The sequence below is a fragment of the Triticum aestivum genome, chromosome 1D, assembly GCF_018294505.1.
Source record: "Triticum aestivum cultivar Chinese Spring chromosome 1D, IWGSC CS RefSeq v2.1, whole genome shotgun sequence".
Classification (NCBI taxonomy): domain Eukaryota; kingdom Viridiplantae; phylum Streptophyta; class Magnoliopsida; order Poales; family Poaceae; genus Triticum; species Triticum aestivum.
Window position 1 is genome coordinate 249547662 of NC_057796.1, and position 23648 is coordinate 249571309.

A 23648-nucleotide genomic window follows, 5' to 3' on the forward strand; every position below is an offset into this window, starting at 1 on the left:
TAAAATTGACCTGGCACGAAATGTTACGCCACGTAGGCAAAAAAGGGCCCCATCTGTCATAAACACACTTAACCGAGCCAAATCCGCCGATCAGTGGTTTTTGCAGAACAATTACGCAAGATGTGGTGTTTTTTGCAGAGAAACTGTATCCTAGTGTTTTTCGCAAACCTAGCCCTCAAAGTGGTGGTTTTATGCAATTTACTCTTCCCCTAGCTTTTGTACAGAAATCAGTTTTTAAGACCATAGACAAAAACCAGCTTTCTAGAAACTAAAACCGATGGTTTCCTAAAAAAACGATGGTTTAAAAAAAAGATCTAAACGGGACCCTAAAATCTGAAGCTAATCCAAACAACCCCTTATGTCGGATGGTTTGGTCGGTCTGTGCTGATCGGATGGAAAATTTATTTCAAGGCTTCCACAAAGATTCGATGATTCCGGAGAAAAGATGTGTTTCTACTGGTTGTTGTAAAGATGGACACATAGTTTGTTCAAGATTTATATTGAGTGAGAGCAATGCAGTCATGGTGTGCTGAGTGAGAGCAATGCAGTCATGGGAGCCTTAAACTGAGCCTCAATTCCCTTGTATCTAAGGTTTTTGGGGCAAATTTTATGGGTTCCCTTAACTAAGAAAACGGTTGGCGGGAAGAAACTTTCAGCTACAGTGCCTTGCTTCCTCGCCGAGCTCCATTCCGGCCATGCCCACCGCCCCCAACTTGTGGGGAGTGTCCCTCGCCGCCACCGCTCCAATTTCAACACGGAACCGCTCCCGCTGACGCTCCTCAAACCGCTGCCTGCTGGCCGTCGCCACGTCCTGCCGCAAGGCGGTTGTAAAATCTGCCGCGCTGGAGATGAAGGGCACCGTGCGCTCGCGGCCTGCCCAGCAGCTCCTTGCCAGCTCTTGTACTAGCGCGGCCGGCTAGGACTCCTACACTAGACTATTGATTCTTGCACGCCCATAGCCCGAGACGCTGCAGCGGGTTCCTGAGGCAAGCAGGCAGCAGGAAACAACGAATCTGTTGAATAGGGTAGCCAACAACAAACAGAAATGATCCTCTTTTCTCTAGTGTGCAAATAACTTTAAAAGTTGGTCGTTGGATGAAGCCAATCCGACAGTGCAGAGATGGCAAATCCAAGTACTACTGGCCGTTGGATATCATCTACATTTCACCAGATTCTACCACATGCATGCATGTACAATCTAGAAGACTCCATGTTGAACTTAAGCATAATGCACAAACCTCAAACACACAGGCACTTCTCTTTTGTTCTCTAGAATCTTCCATATCTTAATTGCCCAAACTTTTTTTTCTAAATGAATTGTCACTTTTTGTTTTTACCTTTACAATGCATAATTCCATGAATCTTAAAATAGATTTTTTATAAAACTAATTGATTTTGGATGAGATGAACTATAAGAATTAAACGAACATCTACATCATGCATATATGACTCAAATTTTACATGTTATAGTGTGATATTTATTCATAATTTGGTTGCCAAATCTCATGCGTGCAATGCACGCGTACCTTACTAGTATAAACAGAACGAAAATCATCTTCATCTATTTGCAGAACCTAAAATCCACGCACCCTCCAAGTGCAAGGCTCATAAAGAAAGGTTGAATAATCCATCAAAGAAAAACATGGTTCACTTATAATAGTAACATAATTAGATTCAAGTGACAACACATTTCGCCTTCAAAATAACTTATCCGATAATCCAAGAAACAAAGCATGGTATCAATCAAATCAAATTCAATAAATGACCATACATGGCGCAATTACAATAAGATAACTTATGACATCTATCAACCACCCTCCATCACCATATCACCGGCTGCAAGCTTATGACTCGAATGACACCGTGTGCAAGGCTCCAGGACACTCAGCTTAGCTGTAGGCGGGACTTGATCCTCAATGAACCTTCTTATAGCCACGACCGCTCTAGAGGCTTCCTCGAGAACAGTCTTGCTAATGGGCCTACACTTATTTTCCTCGAGAACAGTCTTGCCAATGGGCCTACACTTATATTCACCACAACACCTATCACTACCATCAAGGGTGTCCAACACAAGCAGCTCAAGTGAGACTGCCTTCTTGACAATGCAACGTGTGAGCTCACCAAGCTCTTTGCAGAGCTGAACCCTATGATCTCCACACGTTTGAGTTTGAGGCGGACATGGCGGTCTTCGGGCAGCTGCCTCAAATGTAGTGAGGAACCTCCAAAAACTGATTCACGATCCACATATTCCTTATCCTTAGATACCTGAATGAAGATGGAAAAAAAAAAGGAAATTGAATCGATGGACGGACCCAACTGAGTAATAACCAACCCAACAGAATGAACGAACAGTGACTTACATCCAAGAACAAAGTCTCCAAGGAAGGAGATGCATCCAAGAAAGAAGCCAGGTGAAAATAATCATCGGATTCCGTAATTTGAATATTCAGGTGCTTGAGGTGGATGAATTTTGTAGGCAGCATTGGTGTATTAACCACCTGCACAACAAATATATGTCATCTTCAGATTATTAACAATTATCTCATCCGAAATAAAGTCTTATGAGTAGTATTACCTCATCCTCTGAACCTATTTCAAGAGTCTCAAGAGTTGGCATAATGGACGGCAGCTCAGCAAGAGCATAACCGATGACGTTGGGAAAACACATGCACAAGTCCTTCATGCACAATGCTTCTGAGAGTGAGAGTTTTATATTTTCTCCACTAGCGTAAATATTGGAGAGATTTGGAGCTTTGCACTCTATCAATTGAAGCATCCAGCATGAAAAAACACTCAGGCACCTGAGCCGCTGCAGCATGCAAGGTATCTTCAGGAAAATTATCTCCTTGCAATCATAAAGTTTCAACTGCTCCAAAGCAGGGGAGTTGGAAAGAAAGCACCCTACTTCATCCCCAGTAATACGCACAGAACACAGATGCAGAGTTGTTAGGCTTCTCAAGGGGCCAAGTTCAGCCATGGGACGGAAGGCACTACGGCGAAGTTCAAGATAACGAATTGAGTTTCTAACTCCATCAGATAAAAGTGAGCATGGGAAGTTGTACCTTTTATATAGTCCAAGGGTGAGCTCCTCAATCCCTGGTGTGACAGCAAACTGGAGCCAACTGTCGATATAAGGCAAGGTACGGTCATCATCAAATATATCAAGCTCCAATCTCTTCAAGCCAATTCCTGAGTGGTTTCTAATTATGCTGTCAATTTTGCGGCTAAAATTTCCTCCACCTCCCTTGGACTTGGAGCAAAGCGTTTGCCAGTCCAAGGTGAGGTTGGGATGACACCTCCAGGAATGTAGAAAGGCGCGAGAAAGGCAAGCAGCACGAGCAGCATCACGCATTGGCATTAGGGAATGTATACGATGCCAGATGTCCTGCATGCAATGGAACTCCAATCATCAGAGAAAGAAAAACAGTAGAACCACATGGAGTATTGTCTACCTCAAGTAGCTCTCTATGATTGCACATGGTGCGCTGTGTTACATATGTAGATGGTGCAATTGTTGTAACAGTAGTAGGTAAACTACGCATTGCACGGAGAAATTTTCTTGACAGTGTCACTAGTGGCTTTCTGACAATTATGGTATCTATTCTTACCTGCATTAGAGCACAGAGTAATCAATGATACAACTTTCTGTGCATTTGTGTCAACCAAAATGCACAGTGATGTATTATTGTGCAATAGCATGTTATAAACTGGTCAGCATAGCAATGAAACAGAACTATGCAACTTCTGCATTGGGTACAAATAGAACACCTAAACCAACAGAATCCCATGAAAGAGAATCAAGAAGTTTTGCTAAATACGATTAAATAGAAAAGGACGTCATGAAATAACACACAATTCAAACAGTCATTTGTTAATCAATGTCCTAGCACGAATAGTGAATCCAAAGGATAAAATTTTCTAACTAGACTTAATATGCGAAATAATGTTCACAGGAACTTTGTTACAGCACAACATTTCAGCATCGCAGCACTAAGAGCATCTCCAATAGATGATGTAGATGTATAAATAACTGATTTTTCCATCACTTTGGCCCAAAAACTTGCTCCAACAGATGATGTAGATGTTTAATTTTTTACTCAGATTTTGCTCTGGATGTAAAATACGTCACTTGGTGATGCAAATTTGCATCACCAGCCGCCGCCCGAGCAAAACACGAGTAAAAGCCTGCACGCCCAACTACCTCTGGAAAGTTCCCGCCGCAGCCGCTCCTCCACCCCGGTGGCCACTGCCTCCGCTCCGCCGCCTTCCCCCGGCCCCGCCGCTTCACCCTTCCAAACCCGGAGGACCGCCGGAGCCCCGGCGGGCCCGCCGGTGCTCGACCCCGAGCTGCCATGGCCATCTCCGCGGGAGCTCCAACCCCCGCCTCAAATCCCGCATCAAGTTTGGTTCAAACAGAAGCAGGTGACCATACAGATATAGATGCAAACTGAATAACAAGATACGTAGCATTTTTCCAGTACTGAACGATCTACCTCTGCTGTTTGGTGGGTGGACTCAGGTATATGGTCACCTGCTTTCACAGTATTGAAATAAGAACTTAGACAAAGGGTACACTAACATTTTGCAGTGTCTACACTCGTGTAAGAACTCAAAACGAAGTTACAATCAATTATTCATAGCTGAAACATGCTGTTGCTGCAAGCTTCCGAACCTGATAGAATAGTGTATTCACTGTTTGGTAACCCCTTTGGTGCATTGCAGGTTGTGATTATGTTGTTCATTGATAAAGAAAATTATTGTGTGCTCTTAAGTCGTCAGTCAAGATTTGTACCTCGAATATGGAGTTGTCTTGCTGGTTTAATATAGATGCAAAATAACTCCTCTTGTCTTATTTACCTAAATTCATACATCTTGTGCATATTGTTATGTGTTTAGTTGCATCCTCTTTTTAATTTTAGTGCCTGTTTTGGATCGAATAGAGGGAATTAAAGTTGTTGATTCAGCAACTATAAACTATGTACGACTTTATGTGGCGGACATCATCCAAATTGTAGAGAGGGCCAATTTAACAGATCATACTTTGCATTTGTGGCCACTGCATAAGTGGTGCAGTTTGGTGTTTGATTAGGACGTGAGTGGTGAGCAGAATACTAATTAACCGATAAGTCCAACGTTTTAACCCAAAATTTTCTAATTAGTTAGTTTGGTGGCATCAACCTGAAATTCTTTTTGTTCAGCATGTATCCAAGGTTGATGAGGATACTGAGAAATTGGGATATTGTTTTCCAGAAATGCTGTCGACTTGAAGATGGATCTGGGATATTGCATGAGCTACATCACAACTTGAGTTGGCTCCTGCTTTTGCTACAGTATACAGGGCAGCATCAAAGATCAACGGGTATATTATGCACTACTTCATGCGGCATTTCTAAATTTGATGCATGTTCCATCTGTGAATTTCATCGTTGCTGGGTCGCAGGTGTTCTGGTTGGCGTTCTAATAGATGGCAACTGGCTTTGTTCCGTAGATCCGTGTGGTCAGCAGAGTGTGTGCTGCGGTGGAACCCGTCCTCCAGTAGCCCGGCAAGGCAGTCATGCTCACACCCCCGCAAGCTCCCTCCTCCATGCTTCCGTTCATTCCAACCACGACGTCATCTCACCTCTCCTTGATCTCACAACGACGTAGCTTAGTCCACGCCGTAGCATGCAGCTCTAGTTCTCCGTTGCTGTGTAGTTGGTGTTCTTGTGGACGTTTCCATGATGAGTATTTTGGTAGATAGAAAATGGCATTTGCTCCGTAGCGAAGCACATGTGTAATACATATTTTCTTAAATTTGAATATACCTCAATCTTTTTGTCCCATTGCAACGCACAGGCATATGTGCTAGTCATACTTAAGCTATTAAGTCTGACCATTTTTCATACTCTTATCAAACAAATATGCATTGACATGATTAGGATTGCTCAATCTTATGTTCTAATCATCTGCACTTGGCATGGCTCCCAATTGTTGTATCAGGGATCACATGTTACAGTTGTTGGACCTAAGAGGATAATGGAATTTATTGATGGCTGCCATGCCTTATGGCCCTTTTTTCGAGAAACCGCAAAAGGTGCGTTTCATTTCATGAAAAGGGAGGTGGAAAAAGCCTCCTAGGAGGTGAGTTTTACAATTGGCGAACATAAAAAAGCAACCATATTGCTAGGCTGTACCTTTTAAGGAAGCTAGATTTAATGGTAAGTGCATCAATACAGAAGCAGCTGACAATAATTTGACATACTCTATGCTTAAAGATATACATTAAATACATATTTACGGGGAGAAGACAAATGCAATCTCAATATGTTTAAGAACAAGTGCTATATAACTGACTTCAGAAAGACTGGTGGGGCTGTTAGTTCAAGGCTGGACAGCTCACATAAGATCCCAGGCTGTTATAATTATATTGTATGCTTTATCAGATACAGCACCTTTATTAACTACTATCAAACAGCATAAGCAGTCATATGTGTCATTTTAGAGCATCTACAACCACGATTACCTATTTTGCTGCCCTATACACCTGCGGGCGCATCCGGGCGTGTCCGCTAGCAGTGCCTGGACAGAACCCATTTTACCCCCTCCATAACCACAAACCACAAAAGTCGGAACCCTATTTCATATAAACCCATGCATAGTACGTAGATCATAGGAGATTAGCATAAAAACTTAGCAACTCGGACATCGGACATCGCATTAGTTCATCCAAAAGGGCTGGCGGAGTTCAAATTCAACCTGAAACAAAAATAAAAACAACTAAAATATAAACATAGCAATGGGGGGCGGCCGAAGTTCACCACTTCTTGGCCAGGCCCTTGCCCTTGCGGCCGGCGGCGCGGCGGTCAATCCCCTCCGTGTACGCGTCCGCGGCAGGGATCGTTGTCGTTGTCCGTGCTGGTGGTGCCGCTCTCCGACGCCGAGGAGATGTAGCCAAACAGGAGGCAGATGGCGCGGGCCTGCTCTCCCGCGTGCCATGCCGCCTTCGCCTTGGTGCTCTCCTTCTCCCTCGTGAGGCGCTGGAAAGCTTCGAGCCCGAGCTGGAGCGCCTTCGTGTTTTTTGCGCCGGAGGCACCTAGCGTCGGACTTCACCATGGTCAGCAAGCGCCGCATGACCTCGCGGAGGAGCACCTCCTCCAAGTTAACGGGGACGGAGCGTGCGCGTTGGCGGGAAGAGCCGGGCTACGCCGCGGTCGGGCCACCTTCGCCTCCGATCCGGCATGCGCATCCGCACAGCAGCCGCGGGCACGAGCACCCCGCGGGCAGGTGCCAGAGTAGAAGGAGAGACTGCCGCCCTGCTCCGGATCTGGAGCGGCGTAGAGCGGGACAGGCGACCGCGGCCCGCATTGGCGCATCGCAGCGGCAGGACCCAGAGGAGCTGGCGGCAGACGCGACAGAGCTCGAGGTCTCGCCGGTGTCCAAACGCGAGTGCTGGATGGCGATGTGGAGCGTGAGCTTCTCATCGTCCAGCGCGTCACTGCCGGAGCCAGCGTCCTCCTTCACGAGGCCGTCCCAGTCCATGGGATCGTCTCGTTGCCGGAGTCATGGCCGGACTTGGCCATGGTGGAGGAGGCAGAGAGATTGGGAGAGGAGGTGGAGAGGACGGGAGGGGAGGGGAGAAGGCGAGAGGACTGAGAGTGACTAGGGTTCGTCCGTCCAAGCATTTGGGCAGGCTTTAAGGGCGTGTTTGGTTGCCTGCATGAGGCCCAACCAGGCCCGCGCGGGAAGGAAACGGACTGTTTGGCTGGCTGCATACACTGTTGGGCCTGCATAGCACGGAACTTAAAGCACCTCTAGGCCTGGCTCGCTGGAAACGCTCAGATCGGCAGTTTCTTGCGAGCCAGGCCGAGGCGAACGCAAGCAAGCAGGCCCTTGCACGAGTGGAGACTGGAGGGATGCGAGGTGATTACGTTCTTCAACCTCCGGTAAGCTTCTCTCTAATCTCCTCTCTTCCTTGTCCCTCTGATCTACACAGCGGTGCTTCGATTCGAGGTAAGCTCTACACAAAAGAGATGCACCTCGATGCTACGGTTCCATTCAGGCGATCGGTTCATAGTTTCGTCGGCCGGAAGTTCTTTATTTCGTGTTCCCGTTTGGAGCTATTCTAGACGAATTTTGTCAGATTCATCGCACACGATCGGTCGTTTGAAATTTCCTTTGACCAGCAGCCTAATCTCGCAGTTCCGCACAACATTCGTGTCATAAGTTTTGGTTTCGACGATCGTAGCTTCATCTCTCCTTGAACAGCAGTCTAGTGCACTCACGCCACCATGTCGAGCTCCTCTGTCCTCTGCTCAGAGCCCTCCTATTCGTCCCTCTCGACGCCGATGCCCTTCCCCTTGATCTCCTTGCCCGCGTCCTACTACACTAGAGTCGTTTCCGGCGTCGCTCATCTTGGCCTCCCCTCTCTCGTCCCACTACACTAGAGTCGTTTCTGGCGTCGATCATCTCGGCCTCCTCTCTCGTCCTACTGCACGAACGATACCATGGCGCGAGCATTGCATTCTCCTCGTCTGTCCACTGTCTTTGCGCGAGCACCGCAACTAGTTCGCCGCCTATGTTGATCGTCGTGCCGCCGACGGGGTCGCTCGCCCACGACTCCATGCTCGTCATGTCGGACACGGCGCCACGGCCACTATCCACCGCAGTCGCCATGGTCCGGCGCACACTGCATTTCTTCTCCCCCTTCCTCTGCTAGCTCTTAATCCTGTGTGCTAAGTGCAAGTGCTAGCTCTTAATCATACCCCATGCGGGCAACCAAACAGCGTGTAGTTGTATGCGCCGAGACAATGCAGGCAACCAAACAACGTGCCAAAGTTGATCCCCTAATGCAGGAAGTCCATATGCAGGCAACCAAACAACTTGCAGATGTCGCATATGAGGTTGTTTTTCCATAGCCAGGCTGAGTGGAGAAGGGTAAGCAATGCAGGTACTGTAGCCGACGGCAACCAAACACGCCCTAAGTGGCATGGTTGGGTGCAGTTTTTGCGTCCGGGCAGCCCACCCGGGCATTTGGGGCGGGTATGGGGGGTCCGGTTGTAGATGCTATTAGTACCCTTCATAGATGATAAAATAGAATGTGCATAGATAATATTAATGTGATGGTGATTACCAGCCTTTGAACAGAGAGGTTAGAACAAAGCAAAGCTACCACTCACTCCAGTCGTCATTGTATGACGTTAGGACAACATGCCAATGCACGCACGCACTACAGATCTGATGTCCGAACTTGATAATTGGAGGGCGTAAGTCCCTAGGGGTGTATGACCGTGACCAATTGAATGAAGCACTAAAAGTAAAAGATAAATACTTCCTCGGTATCAAAATATAAGACGTTTTTTGGTCTAGATTTAGACTTAAAAACATCTTATATTTTGATACAGAGGGAGTAATACACAGCTACCAGTGTCCTATGAATTAGTGTGGTTACAGCAGTCGCAGCGAAATTAAACTTGCAATATAAGGCATCATCAGAATTTTATGCTGCAGTACCTCTGGAAGGTATGGCATTGAATATGTCAATGTTTCGCCATTTTGAGAATCACCATCGCCAACTTGTTGATAGAGCGAGTCCTTTCTTCTATTCACTCCATCTGCAACCCAACAAGCATGGTTAATACAGTACTTAATAGCGCATCTAACATTTATGTTTTTGACGAGAAGACTGCATGGTGCAGCATTTCATTGAAATTAGAGAAGAGTTTTACAGGGGTATAGCAACTAGCAAGTTACCCAGGATACAAAGTTAGGAAGAGTTTTACAGGGGTCCAGCCACCTTATTAGAGTCTGAACCCCGTTACTAGCCTACCAACAGCACAAATATTAATCTGGTTCCCTAGGTCTGTGAATCATTAGGGCCACCTAGTATGCCGTAGGCATCTAACATAAGAGAGAGGGAGAAAGAGAGTATAAACAGGCAACAATCTCTTGAAATCTCCTCCCATAACCGAATTTTTAGTACGAAAGTGTGTGGACTCACCTAGTATGCGGTAGGAAAAAAGTCTTTTAGAGCTCTTTTTAACGAACAAACATGGATATGGTTTAAAAGGAACTCGATTGGGACCTAACCGACCCAAAAGACAGTTCAATCTCAAACGGATTAAAATGTACTCTCTCCGTCCGGATTTACTAATCGGAGAAATGGATGTATCTAGATATACTTTAGTTCTACATTCATCTACTTTTATCCATTTCCGCAACAAGTAATTCTGGACGGAGGGAGTACGTAGTGTCCATCTGACACTAATCTAAACAATCGATTACCGAACTTACTACAGATAAAAAGAGAGCCATTTTTCATGACTGAAGAAAACAGGAACTGAGTGAAACGAATCAGAGAGAAGGCGAGCGAGTTGAGGCTTACTCCGGGCTAGGTTTTGGCGGCGACGCCCCTTCTGCCCCATGGTAGTAGACGCCGGTATCTCACCCCCAAGGGATCTTCTTGTTGCCAAGAAATAACTTCGGATCCGTTCTCTCTCTCCGACTCCGATCTACCCCTCTTCTGTATATATAGTCCGTCCTTGTCCGTCCTCCCGTCCCAAACTCGAACGAGTAAATCCGCTCAATTTCCTTGTGATTTCTTGCCCGATCCGATCCCCGCAAAATTCCGCCCATACATAGCCCGTCTAATCTGGGAAATCCTGCTGAGGCCCGCGCCAAGCTCCTCCGCACCTCCGGCGTCCTCTACCGCGACGGCTGCTGGGTGGAGACACGAGGGAAGGCAGCGGTCAGCTAGTGTCATTATCTTCAGATAACGGACGATCAGGATCAAGGTGATCGGACGGCTCACGTGGCTCGCCTTCCTCCGAACGTTTTACCGGCTGCTGTACCATTTCCAGATTAGGCCTCTTTGGTTTGAAGGAATTTCATAGGAATTCTAGAGGATAGGATTTTTATAAGATTTTTTTCCTTTAGAGTCCTTTGCTTCATAGGAATGGATTCCTATTTCTACATAGGATTGGTTCCTATCATTCACATTTCATAGGAAAATAAAAATGAGCCTAGACTCAATGAAAAAATTCCTTTGTGTCAACCAAATGACATCTCGTTTCCTATTCCTACTCATAGGATTTGAGATATATGTCATCTCATTTCCTACAAGATTCCTATTCCTACGATAATCCTATCCTATGAACCAAAAGAGGCCTTAACTGTTTCGTTGTCGCGGATGATTAGATGAGGTGCTTAGTAAAATAAATCGAGTTTTTCTTTAGTATCTATGTTTATTTTTATAGGATGGTTGCTTAATTAAGTGTATACCCTATATAAATAAGCATCAATGCGTAAGAAAATTTAGTTTATTTTTCTAAGCACCTTGCATTGTACAAGGCCTTATAAGCGAGCTCCCCCGCTTCCGTAAAAGCAATTCTGTTTTTGATCTCCATTCTGTGAACAAACATACATCTTATGTTGTACTCTAGCGATCGACGGAAGGAGTAATATACATCTAACGGAGGAACTTTACCCTCTCTAGCGATCGACAAACCCTAGCTTTCCCCTCTCGCAACCTCGTGAATCTAGATCGGGGCGTGACAATTGGTATCACGAGCATGGTTTTTCCTTGGTAGCGTGACAAATCGGAGAGGCAGCCATAATTTAACCTTCATTTTGGCAGCGGCAGTGGCGATTTTCCCGCCCTTCCCTCCCTTCTTCGACGGTGGTGATTTTTGGGAACGGCGTAGGAGGCAGAAAGCATCAAGCGGCGTTGGTGGCGGTAGACTAATTCGGCAGCAACTCACGGGACTCGCCTAGTTGCTTGAGCACATCGCTCAAGTGTGAAGTCCCAAGGTGACACCGAGTGGTGCTGCGCTCAGGGGCGTGGATCTACGGTCGGAAGAATAGAAGTCTCGGTTCGGGTTACCGGTTAACTCTGGTAGTAAAATTCCTCTCCGAGAGCTTCTGTCACCATTGGGTGTTCGAAACCTAGTTTGGACAATGCGGAAGTGTCGGGTCTCTTGTCCATGGAGGGTGAAGTGGTCCAAAATTGCGAAGAAACAACAAAACTGTGTGAGAAGGTCGAGGGCATCCATAAAGATCTTAATGTAGTTAACATGAAGTAAGACACCATGGCCACAATGATGAGTGGCATTCAAGATGCAGTTTCTGCTCTTAGTGCTCGGCTAGCAACCATGGCCGATGTTTTTAAATCATTCAGAGCTACTGACGCTTCTACATCTGCTCAGCCAGCTCCAACCCCAACCATGGATAAAAAGGATATTACCAAATCACCTGCATGAGCAGAGCAAGCTCACAAACCTGTAACTGACTGTGAGAGTCTGGCTTAATAGGATGATAGACTACTCATATCAATAAGAAATTTTTTCTTTTTCAGGAGCCCATTCCAAAAGAACTTTAAAGTTAAGTGTGCTCAGCGTGGAGCAATTTCAAGGTGGGTGATCGTCTGGAAAGTTGGTCCCAGGTGCGCACGAGTGAGGACAAAGTGCGCAGGAAGATTAGTGTTGATTTGTGGGGTCAGTCTAGATCCCGCCAGGAGTAACGGCCAGTAACCGACGGGTGTGTCCACGGCGTTACAAGTTGGTATCAAAGCTGACCCTCGCGGTTACATAGATGTTTGCGGGTCAGGTGCGCGGTCATCTTGTGCATGACGTGTGTGGCCCATCGTGGCACACAGCATGGCACATGTGCCAGATTGAACACACAGGCGTGTGCCAAGAGCGAACGTTCCTCTGGCTTGACAAGGACGTCGGTTCCTTTGACTAGGGGTGTATGTGAGAGTCCGGCTTAATAGGGATAATAGACTACTCATATCAAGAAGGAATTCCTTCTTTTCCAGGAGCCCATTTGGAAAGTTAAGTGTGAAGGAAATATGCCCTAGAGGCAATAATAAAGTTATTATTTATTTCCTTATATCATGATAAATGTTTATTATTCATGCTAGAATTGTATTAACCGGAAACATGATACATGTGTGAATACATAGACAAACAGAGTGTCACTAGTATGCCTCTACTTGACTAGCTGGTTGATCAAAGATGGTTATGTTTCCTAACCATAGACATGAGTTGTCATTTGATTAACGGGATCACATCATTAGGGGAATGATGTGATTGACTTGACCCATTCCGTTAGCTTAGCACTTGATCGTTTAGTATGTTGCTATTGCTTTCTTCATGACTTATACATGTTCCTATGACTATGAGATTATGCAACTCCCGTTTACCGAAGGAACACTTTGTGTGCTACCAAACGTCACAACGTAACTGGGTGATTATGAAGGTGCACTACAGGTGTCTCCGAAGGTACTTGTTGGGTTGGCGTATTTCGAGATTAGGATTTGTCACTCTGATTGTCTGAGAGGTATCTCTGGGCCCACTATGTAATGCACATCACTATAAGCCTTGCAAGCATTGCAACTAATAAGTTAGTTGCGGGATGATGTATTACGGAACGAGTAAAGAGACTTGCCGGTAACGAGATTGAACTAGGTATTGAGATACCGACGATCGAATCTCGGGCAAGTAACATACCGATGACAAAGGGAACAACGTATGTTGTTGTGCGGTTTGACCGATAAAGATCTTGGTAGAATATGTGGGAGCCAATATGAGCATCCAGGTTCCGCTATTGGTTATTGACCGGAGACGTGTCTCGGTCATGTCTGCATAGTTCTCGAACCCGTAGGGTCCGCACGCTTAAAGTTCGATGACGGTTATATTATGAGTTTATGTGGTTTGATGTACCGAAGGTAGTTCGGAGTCCCGGATGTGATCACGGACATGACGAGGAGTCTCGAAATGGTCGAGACGTAAAGATCGATATATTGGACGACTATGTTTGGACACCAAAAAGGTTTCGGACATTTATCGGAGTACCAGGGGTTACCGGAACCCCCCCCCCCCCCCCCCGGGAACTAATGGGCCTTGTTGGGCCTTAGTGGAGAGAGAGAGGGGTCGGCCAGGGCAAGAGGCGCGCCCCCTCCCCTTGAGTCCGAATAGGACAAGGAAGGGGGGGCGGCGCCCCCCTTGCCTTTCCTCTCTCCCACTCCTTCCTTCCCCCTACTTCTTGGACTAGGAAAGGGAGGGGCAAACCTACTTGGAGTAGGTTTCCCCCTCCTAGGGCGCGCCACCCCCTTGGCCGGCCCTCTCCTCCTCCCCCCCTTTATATACAGAGGAGGGGGCACCCCATAGACACAACAATTGATCTCTTGATCTCTTAGCCGTGTGCGGTGCCCCCCTCCACCATAATCCACCTCGATAATATCGTAGCAGTGCTTAGGCGAAGCCCTGCGTCGGTACAACATCATCATCGTCACCACGCCGTCGTGCTGACGAAACTCTCCCTCGACACTCGGCTGGATCGGAGTTCGAGGGACGTCATCGAGTTGAACGTGTGCAGAACTCGGAGGTGCCGTGCGTTCGGTACTTGATCGGTCGGATCGTGAAGACGTACGACTACATCAACTGCGTTGTGCTAACGCTTCCGCTTTCGGTCTACGAGGGTACGTGGACAACACTCTCCCCTCTCGTTGCTATGCTTCACCATGATCTTGCGTGTGCGTAGGAATTTTTTTTGAAATTACTACGTTCCCCAATAGTGGCATCCGAGCCTGGTTTTATGCGTTGATGTATTATGCACGAGTAGAACACAAGTGAGTTGTGGGCGATATAAGTCATACTGCTTACCAGCATGTCACACTTTGGTTCGGCGGTATTGTTGGATGAAGCGGCCCGGACCGACATTACGCGTACGCTTACGCGAGACTGGTTTTACCGCCGTGCTATGCACACAGGTGACTAGCGGGTGTCAGTTTCTCCAACTTTAGTTGAACTGAGTGTGGCTACGCCCGGTCCTTGCGAAGGTTAAAACAGCACCAACTTGACAAACTATCATTGTGGTTTTGATGCGTAGGTAAGAACGGTTCTTGCTCAGCCCGTAGCAGCCACGTAAAACTTGCAACAACAAAGTAGATGACGTCTAACTTGTTTTTGCAGGGCATGTTGTGATGTGATATGGTCAAGGCATGATACTATATTTTATTGTATGAGATGATCATGTTTTGTAACCGAGTTATCGGCAACTGGCAGTAGCCATATGGTTGTCGCTTTATTGTATGCAATGCAATCGCCCTGTAATTACTTTACTTTATCACTAAGCGGTAGCGATAGTCGTAGAAGCAATAGTTGGCGAGACGACAACAATGCTACGATGGAGATCAAGGTGTCGCACCGGTGACGATGGTGATCATGACGGTGCTTCGGAGATGGAGATCACAAGCACAAGATGATGATGGCCATATCATATCACTTATATTGATTGCATGTGATGTTTATCTTTTATGCATCTTATCTTGCTTTGATTGACGGTAGCATTATAAGATGATCTCTCACTAAATTATCAAGGTATAAGTGTTCTCCCTGAGTATGCACCGTTGCGAAAGTTCTTCGTATTGAGACACCACGTGATGATCGGGTGTGATAGGCTCTACGTTCAAATACAATGGGTGCAAAACAGTTGCACACGCAGAATACTCAGGTTAAACTTGACGAGCCTAGCATATAACAGATATGGCCTCGGAACACTGAGACCGAAAAGTCGAGCATGAATCATATAGTAGATATGATCAACATAGTGATGTTCACCATTGAAACTACTCCATCTCACGTGATGATCGGACATGGTTTAGTTGATATGGATCACGTGATCACTTAGAGGATTAGAGGGATGTCTATCTAAGTGGGAGTTCTTTAAGTAATATGATTAATTGAACTTTAGTTTATCATGAACTTAGTCCTGGTAGTATTAGCATATCTATGTTGTAGATCAATAGCTCGCGTTTAGCTCCCCTGTTTTATTTTTGATATGTTCCTAGAGAAAACTAAGTAGAAAGATGTTAGTAGCAATGATGCGGATTGGATCCGTGATCTGAGGATTATCCTCATTGCTGCACAGAAGAATTATGTCCTTGATGCACCGCTAGGTGACAGACCTATTGCAGGAGCAGATGCAGACGTTATGAACGTTTGGCAAAGCTCAGTATGATGACTACTTGATAGTTTAGTGCACCATGCTTTACGGCTTAGAACCGGGACTTCAAAAATGTTTTGAACACCATGGAGCATATAAGATGTTCCAAGAGTTGAAATTGGTATTTCATACTCACGTCCGTGTCGAGAGGTATGAGACCTCTGACAGTACTTTGCCTACAAGACGGAGGAGAATAGCTCAACCAGTGAGCATGTGCTCAGATTGTCTAGGTACTACAATTGCTTGAATCAAGTGGGAGTTAATTTTCCAGATAAGATAGTAATTGACAAAGTTCTCTAGTCACTATCACCAAGTTACTAGAACTTCGTGATGAACTATAATATGCAAGGAATAACAAAAGTAATTCCCAAGCTCTTCGCGATGCTGAAATCGGCTAAGGTAGAAATCAAGAAAGAGCATCAAGTGTTGATGGTTGACAAGACCACCAGTTTCAAGAAAAGGGCAAAGGGAAGAAGGGGAACTTCAAGAAGAACGGCAAGCAAGTTGCTGCTCAAGTGAAGAAACCCAAGTCTGGACCTAAGCCTGAGACTGAGTGCTTCTACTACAAATGGACTGGTCACTGGAAGTGGAACTGCCCCAAGTATTTGGCGGATAAGAAGGATGGCAAAGTGAACAAAGGTATATTTGATATACAGATTATTGATGTGTATTTTACTAGTGTTCGTAGCAACCCTCGGTATTTGATACTGGTTCAGTTGCTAAGAGTAGTAACTCAAAACGGGAGTTGCAGAATGAACAGAGACTAGTTAAGGGTGAAGTGACGATGTGTGTTGGAAGTGGTTCCAAGATTGATATGATCATCATCGCACGCTCCCTACACTTTCGGGATTAGTGTTGAACCTAAATAAGTGTTATTTGGTGTTTGCGTTGAGCATGAATATTATTTTGATCATGTTTATTGCAATACGGTTATTCATTCAAGTTAGAGAATAATTATTGTTCTATTTACATTAATAAAACCTTCTATGGTCATACACCCAATAAAAATGGTTTGTTGGATCTCGATCGTAGTGATACACATATTCATAATATTGAAGCCAAAAGATGCAAAGTTAATAATGATAGTGCAACTCATTTGTGGCACTGCTGTTTAGGTCATATTGGTGTAAAGCGCATGAAGAAACTCCATACTGATGGGATTTTGGAATCACTTGATTATGAATCACCTGATGCTTGCGAACCATGCCTTATGGGCAAGATGATTAAAGACTCCGTTCTCCGGAACAATGGAGCGAGCAACTGACTTATTGGAAATAATACATACTGATGTATGCGATCTGATGATTGTTGAGGCTCGCAGCGGGTATCGTTATTTTCTAACCTTCACAGATGATTTGAGCAGATATGGGTATATCTACTTGATGAAACATAAGTCTGAAACATTTGAAAAGTTCATATAATTTCAGAGTGAGTGGAAAATCATCGTAACAAGAAAATAAAGTTTCTACGATCTGATCGTGGAGGAGAATACTTGAGTTACGAGTTTGGTCCTCATTTGAAACAATGCGGAATAGTTTCGCAACTCACGCCACCTGGAACACCACAAGTAATGCTGTGTCTGAACATCGTAACTGTACTTTATTAGATATGGTGCAATGATGTCTCTTACCGATTTACCACTATCGTTTTGGGGTTATGCATTAGAGACAACTGCATTCACGTTAAATAGGGCACCATCTAAATCCGTTGAGACGACACCTTATGAACTTTGGTTTGGCAAGAAACCAAAAGTTGTCCTTTCTTAAAATTTGGGGTTGCGATGCTTATGTGAAAAAGTTTCATCCTGATAAGCTCAAACCCAAATCGGAGAAATGTGTCTTCATAGGATACCCAAAGGAGACAGTTGGGTACACCTTCTATCACAGATCCGAAAGCAAGACATTCGTTGCTAAGAATGGATCCTTTCTAGAGAAGGAGTTTCTCTCGAAAGAAGTGAGTGGGAGGAAAGTAGAACTTGATGAGGTAATTGTACCTTCTCCCTTATTGGAAAGTAGTTCATCACAGAAATTTGTTCCTGTGACTCCTACACCAATTAGTGAGGAAGCTAATGGTGATGATCATGTAACTTCAGATCAAGTTACTACCGAACCTCGTAGGTCATCCAGAGTGAGATCCGCACCAGAGTGGTACGGTAATCCTGTTCTGGAGGTCATGTTACTTGACCATGATGAACCTACGAACTATGAGGAAGCGATGATGAGCCCAGATTCCGCGAAATGGCTTGAGGCCATGAAATCTGAGATGAGATCCATGTATGAGAACAAAGTATGGACTTTGATTGACTTGCCCAATGATCGGCAAGCCATTGAGATTAAATGGATCTTCAAGAGGAAGACGGACGCTGATAGTAGTGTTACTATCTACAAAGCTAGAATTGTCGCAAAAAGGTGTTCGACAAGTTCAAGGTGTTGACTACGATGAGAGTTTCTCACTCGTATCTATGCTTAAGTCTGTCCGAATCATGTTAGCAATTGCCGCATTTTATGAAATATGGCAAATGGATAAACAAAACTGCATTCCTTAATGGATTTATTAAAGAAGAGTTGTATATGATGCAACCAGAAGGTTTTGTCAATCCTAAAGGTGCTAACGAAATATGCAAGCTCCAGCGATCCATCAATGGACTGGTGCAAGCTTCTCGGAGTTGGAATATACGCTTTGATAAGTTGATCAAAGCATATAGTTTTATACAGACTTGCGGTGAAGCCTGTATTTACAAGAAAGTGAGTGGGAGCACTACGGCATTTCTCATAAGTATATGTGAATGACATATTGTTGATCAGAAATAATGTAGAATTATTCTGCAAAGCATAAAGGAGTGTTTGAAAGGAGTTATTAAAAGAAAGACCTCGGTGAAGCTGCTTACATATCGAGCATTAAGATCTATAGAGATAGATCAAGACGCTTGATAATTTTTTTCAATGAGTACATACCTTGACAAGATTTTGAAGTAGTTCAAAATTGAACAATCAAAGAAAGAGTTCTTGCCTGTGTTACAAGGTGTGAAATTGAGTAAGACTCAAAGCCCGACTACGGCAGAAGATAGAAAGAGAATGAAAGTCACTCCCTATGCCTCAGCCTTAGGTTCTATAAAGTATGCAATGCTGTGTACCGGACCTGATGTGTGCCTTGCTATAAGTTTAGCAAGGAGGTACCAAAGTAATCCAGGAGTGGATCACTGGACAGCGGTCAAAATTATCCTTAGTGGAATAAGGATATGTTTCTCGATTATGGAGGTGACAAAAGGTTCGTCGTAAAGAGTTACGTCGATGCAAGCTTTGACACCGATCTGGATGACTCTAAGTCTCGATCTAAATACATATTGAAAGTGGGAGCAATTAGCTAGAGTAGCTCCGTGCAGAGCATTGTTGACATAGAAATTTGCAAAATACATACGGATCTGAATGTGGCAGACCCGTTGACTAAACTTCTCTCACAAGCAAAACATGATCACACCTTAGTACTCTTTGGGTGTTAATCACATAGCGATGTGAACTAGATTATTGACTCTAGTAAACCCTTTTGGGTGTTGGTCACATGACGATGTGAACTATGGGTGTTAATCACATGGTGATGTGAACTATTGGTGTTAAATCACATGGTGATGTGAACTAGATTATTGACTCTAGTGCAAGTGGGAGACTGAAGGAAATATGCCCTAGAGGCAATAATAAAGTTATTATTTATTTCCTTATATCATGATAAATGTTTATTATTCATGCTAGAATTGTATTAACCGGAAACATGATACATGTGTGAATACATAGACAAACAGAGTGTCACTAGTATGCCTCTACTTGACTAGCTGGTTGATCAAAGATGGTTATGTTTCCTAACCATAGACATGAGTTGTCATTTGATTAACGGGATCACATCATTAGGAGAATGATGTGATTGACTTGACCCATTCCGTTAGCTTAGCACTTGATCGTTTAGTATGTTGCTATTGCTTTCTTCATGACTTATACATGTTCCTATGACTATGAGATTATGCAACTCCGTTTACCGGAGGAACACTTTGTGTGCTACCAAACGTCACAATGTAACTGGGTGATTATAAAGGTGCTCTACAGGTGTCTCCGAAGGTACTTGTTGGGTTGGCGTATTTCGAGATTAGGATTTGTCACTCTGATTGTCGGAGAGGTATCTCTGGGCCCACTCGGTAATGCACATCACTATAAGCATTGCAAGCATTGCAACTAATGAGTTAGTTGCGGGATGATGTATTACGGAACGAGTAAAGAGACTTGCCGGTAATGATATTGAACTAGGTATTGAGATACCGATGATCGAATCTCAGGCAAGTAACATACCGATGACAAAGGGAACAACGTATGTTGTTATGCAGTTTGACCGATAAAGATCTTCGTAGAATATGTGGGAGCCAATATGAGCATCCAGGTTCCGCTATTGGTTATTGACCGGAGACGTGTCTCGGTCATGTCTGCATAGTTCTCGAACCCGTAGGGTCCGCACGCTTAAAGTTCGATGACGGTTATATTATGAGTTTATGTGTTTTGATGTACCGAAGGTAGTTCGGAGTCCCGGATGTGATCACGGACATGACGAGGAGTCTCTAAATGGTCGAGACGTAAAGATTGATATATCGGACGACTATGTTTGGACACCGGAAAGGTTCCGGAAGGTTTCGGACATTTATCGGAGTACCGGGGGTTACCGGAACCCCCCGGGAACTAATGGGCCTTATTGGGCCCTAGTGGAGAGAGAGAGGGGCCGGCCAGGGCAAGAGGCACGCCCCCTCCCCTTGAGTCCGAATAGGACAAGGAAGGGGGGGGCGCCCCCTTGCCTTTCCCCTCTCCCACTCCTTCCTTCCCCCTCCTTCTTGGACTAGGAAAGGGAGGGGCAAACCTACTTGGAGTAGGTTTCCCCCTCCTAGGGCGCGCCACCCCCTTGGCCGGCCCTCTCCTCCTCCCCCCTTTATATACGGAGGAGGGGGGCACCCCATAGACACAACAATTGATCTCTTGATCTCTTAGCCGTGTGCGGTGCCCCCCTCCACCATAATCCACCCCGATAATATCGTAGCAGTGCTGATGAAACTCTCCCTCAACACTCGGCTGGATCGGAGTTCAAGGGACGTCATCGAGTTGAACGTGTGCAGAACTCGGAGGTGCCGTGCGTTCGGTACTTGATCGGTCGGATCGTGAAGACGTACGACTACATCAACCGCGTTGTGCTAACGCTTCCGCTTTCGGTCTACGAGGGTACGTGGACAACACTGTCCCCTCTCGTTGCTATGCATCACCATGATCTTGCGTGTGCGTAGGAATTTTTTTGAAATTACTACGTTCCCCAACAAAGTGTGCTCAGCTTGGAGCAATTTCAAGATGGGTGACTGACTGGTAAGTTTGTCTCAGGTGCGCACGAGTGAGGATAAGAAGCACAAGAAAGACTAGTATGGATCTGTGGGGCCAGTTTAGATCCCGCCAGGAGTAACAGCCAGTAACTCGCAGGTGTGTCTGGAGCGTTACACTGACGGACTGCAAAAGATATTTGAGTTGGAGCAAGAGAAAACTAGATTGTTGGCAACACAAGTGCCACCAAATCTAGCTCCTCTCAATATCAACACACGTTCAACTCCACCTAGTTCTATATACCTAAGAGATTCATCCCCACTATCCTATTTATCTTAACATGCAACCTATCCACATCATCAAGTAGGTCCACCATGTTAAAATGCTTTCTCACTAAGTCTTCATGCACATGCTCCCACTAACTCTTCATGCACATGCAGACTTGCCACAAGTAACCAATAGGTTTTTTTATGCACCCTCAAGAAGCCACATCATTCTAGGTTTCTTTTGCTATCTATATATGTATTGATGTCATCCAATCCACTCTAGAGATCTAGCACGAGTCCCTGCTCAACCATTTGGTTAGACTTCACGTGTTGTTAATGCTATTGTTTGATCCCGAAAAGCCCAAACGACCATCTATTCTCGTTCCAGTTCTCTTGTGCTTTCTGTTCATGTCTCTTTTACTCCTAATGGACCACAAAATTGTGCTAGATGACTTCATTACCTCGAACATCCAGTGTTCCAAACAACCTTATAATCCCAGTTTGACTCCGTTGCATACAAAGAGGTAGCTCATCAAGTTTTTTTTTAAGAATCCACTATTCCCATGCAACCTTTTAATCCCAATTTTGTTCCATTGCATACACCAAGGTAGTTAATTTGCCTTTTATGATGGAAATATGCTTCACCTAATGAGGAATCATGCATGGTTGCACACCAGACAAGACAAACGAAAGAATTTAAGCTTCCTTGGTATATTGTGATGAATGGCTGCAATACACTACACATGGTTGATCCGGTGAGAAGCATGATTTACTCAACAATGATCCTCATGATTTATAAGCAATCTTTTTTAATAGAAAATCAAATTATGAGTGAACTCATGTTTTTCTAAGTACTGAACATTTGTACTTGTCATCGTTATTTTAGGTTTAGCCAAGGGTTGAGATATCTCCACTGTCTCTACTCAACGTAGTTTTCATCTCATGTCACTTCACTGATATATTGTCAATGTAATAAATTAAAAAAAACTCACACTCATTTTCAGCTTTTTCATCAATTTTTTCTTAGATGCTTACTCTAAACAATATTTCTTTCAGACAAAGTTATTTGTCATAAAATTATACTATGTTTCATAAACTTTCTAATGTTTTTAAACATCAAATTATTTGTTAATAGTTCCGTGGCAAAGCGCGGCCGGGTGTCATCTAGTTTTGGCAACATTTCAGTCCAAGACATTTACTCAGGACTCCTATTGCACCAATTAGAAAACGGCACACCAAGATTTCATAACTTCCAGCCACCACTTGTCAGAACACCATGAGAGGATTATTACAGAGAGTATGAAAGAGAAATGATAACAAAATTTCTGAAGTTCATTGCTAAGGGACCCAGAATGGAATTCCCAAGGTTTGATGGCACTAATCCAGGAGGATGGATTAGGCAATGTGACAGACATTTCCAGATGACAGGAGCACCAGCTGAGTACAAAGTGATTTAGCACAACTCTATGCAACTGGAAGAGGCTTAGAAGATCAGGGCTACTCAAGAAGTAGCTCGTGTGGTCCCAATTTTATGCTAAAATATTACATAAATTCTCAGCCTCTACTTCATATGATCTGGATGAAAGGTTTAACACATTCAAGCAGAACAACCTGACAGTGGAGCAGTATATTGAGCAATTTGAAGACCTTATGGAAGTTGTTCAAGAAGAAAATCCAAATAGCACAGAACAATGGTTTGTTAAATGTTATGTAAATGGGCTAAGATCTCACCTGAAATACCAGTTTAGGCCCTTGAGACCCACAAATATCATTGATGTTTACTCGTTAACTGTTGATTTAGAGAAAGGAGCACTTGCCAAAGCAAAGTATACTCAGTTATCTTCCTCTGGCAAGTATGCAACTTCTTATACAAAATAATTCACCAGCAACCTAGATAAACCAACTAAAACAAAACTTCCAATAGTAACTCAGAGACCAAGGGAACCAATAAAATGTTGGATATGTGGGGACCAGTGGCACCATGGACACAAATGCAAGCAGGCTCCAGTTATACATCTGTTAACTCATGAGGACCCCATAGAAAATCAACAACTACCAGAAGAAA

At 44.5% G+C, this 23648-nt stretch overlaps 1 pseudogene; it reads right to left on the reverse strand.

Annotated features, from left to right (window-relative positions):
* Positions 1-1654: 1654 nt before the first annotated feature.
* Positions 1655-10765, reverse strand: LOC123181264 (uncharacterized; annotated as a pseudogene).
* Positions 10766-23648: the final 12883 nt, after the last annotated feature.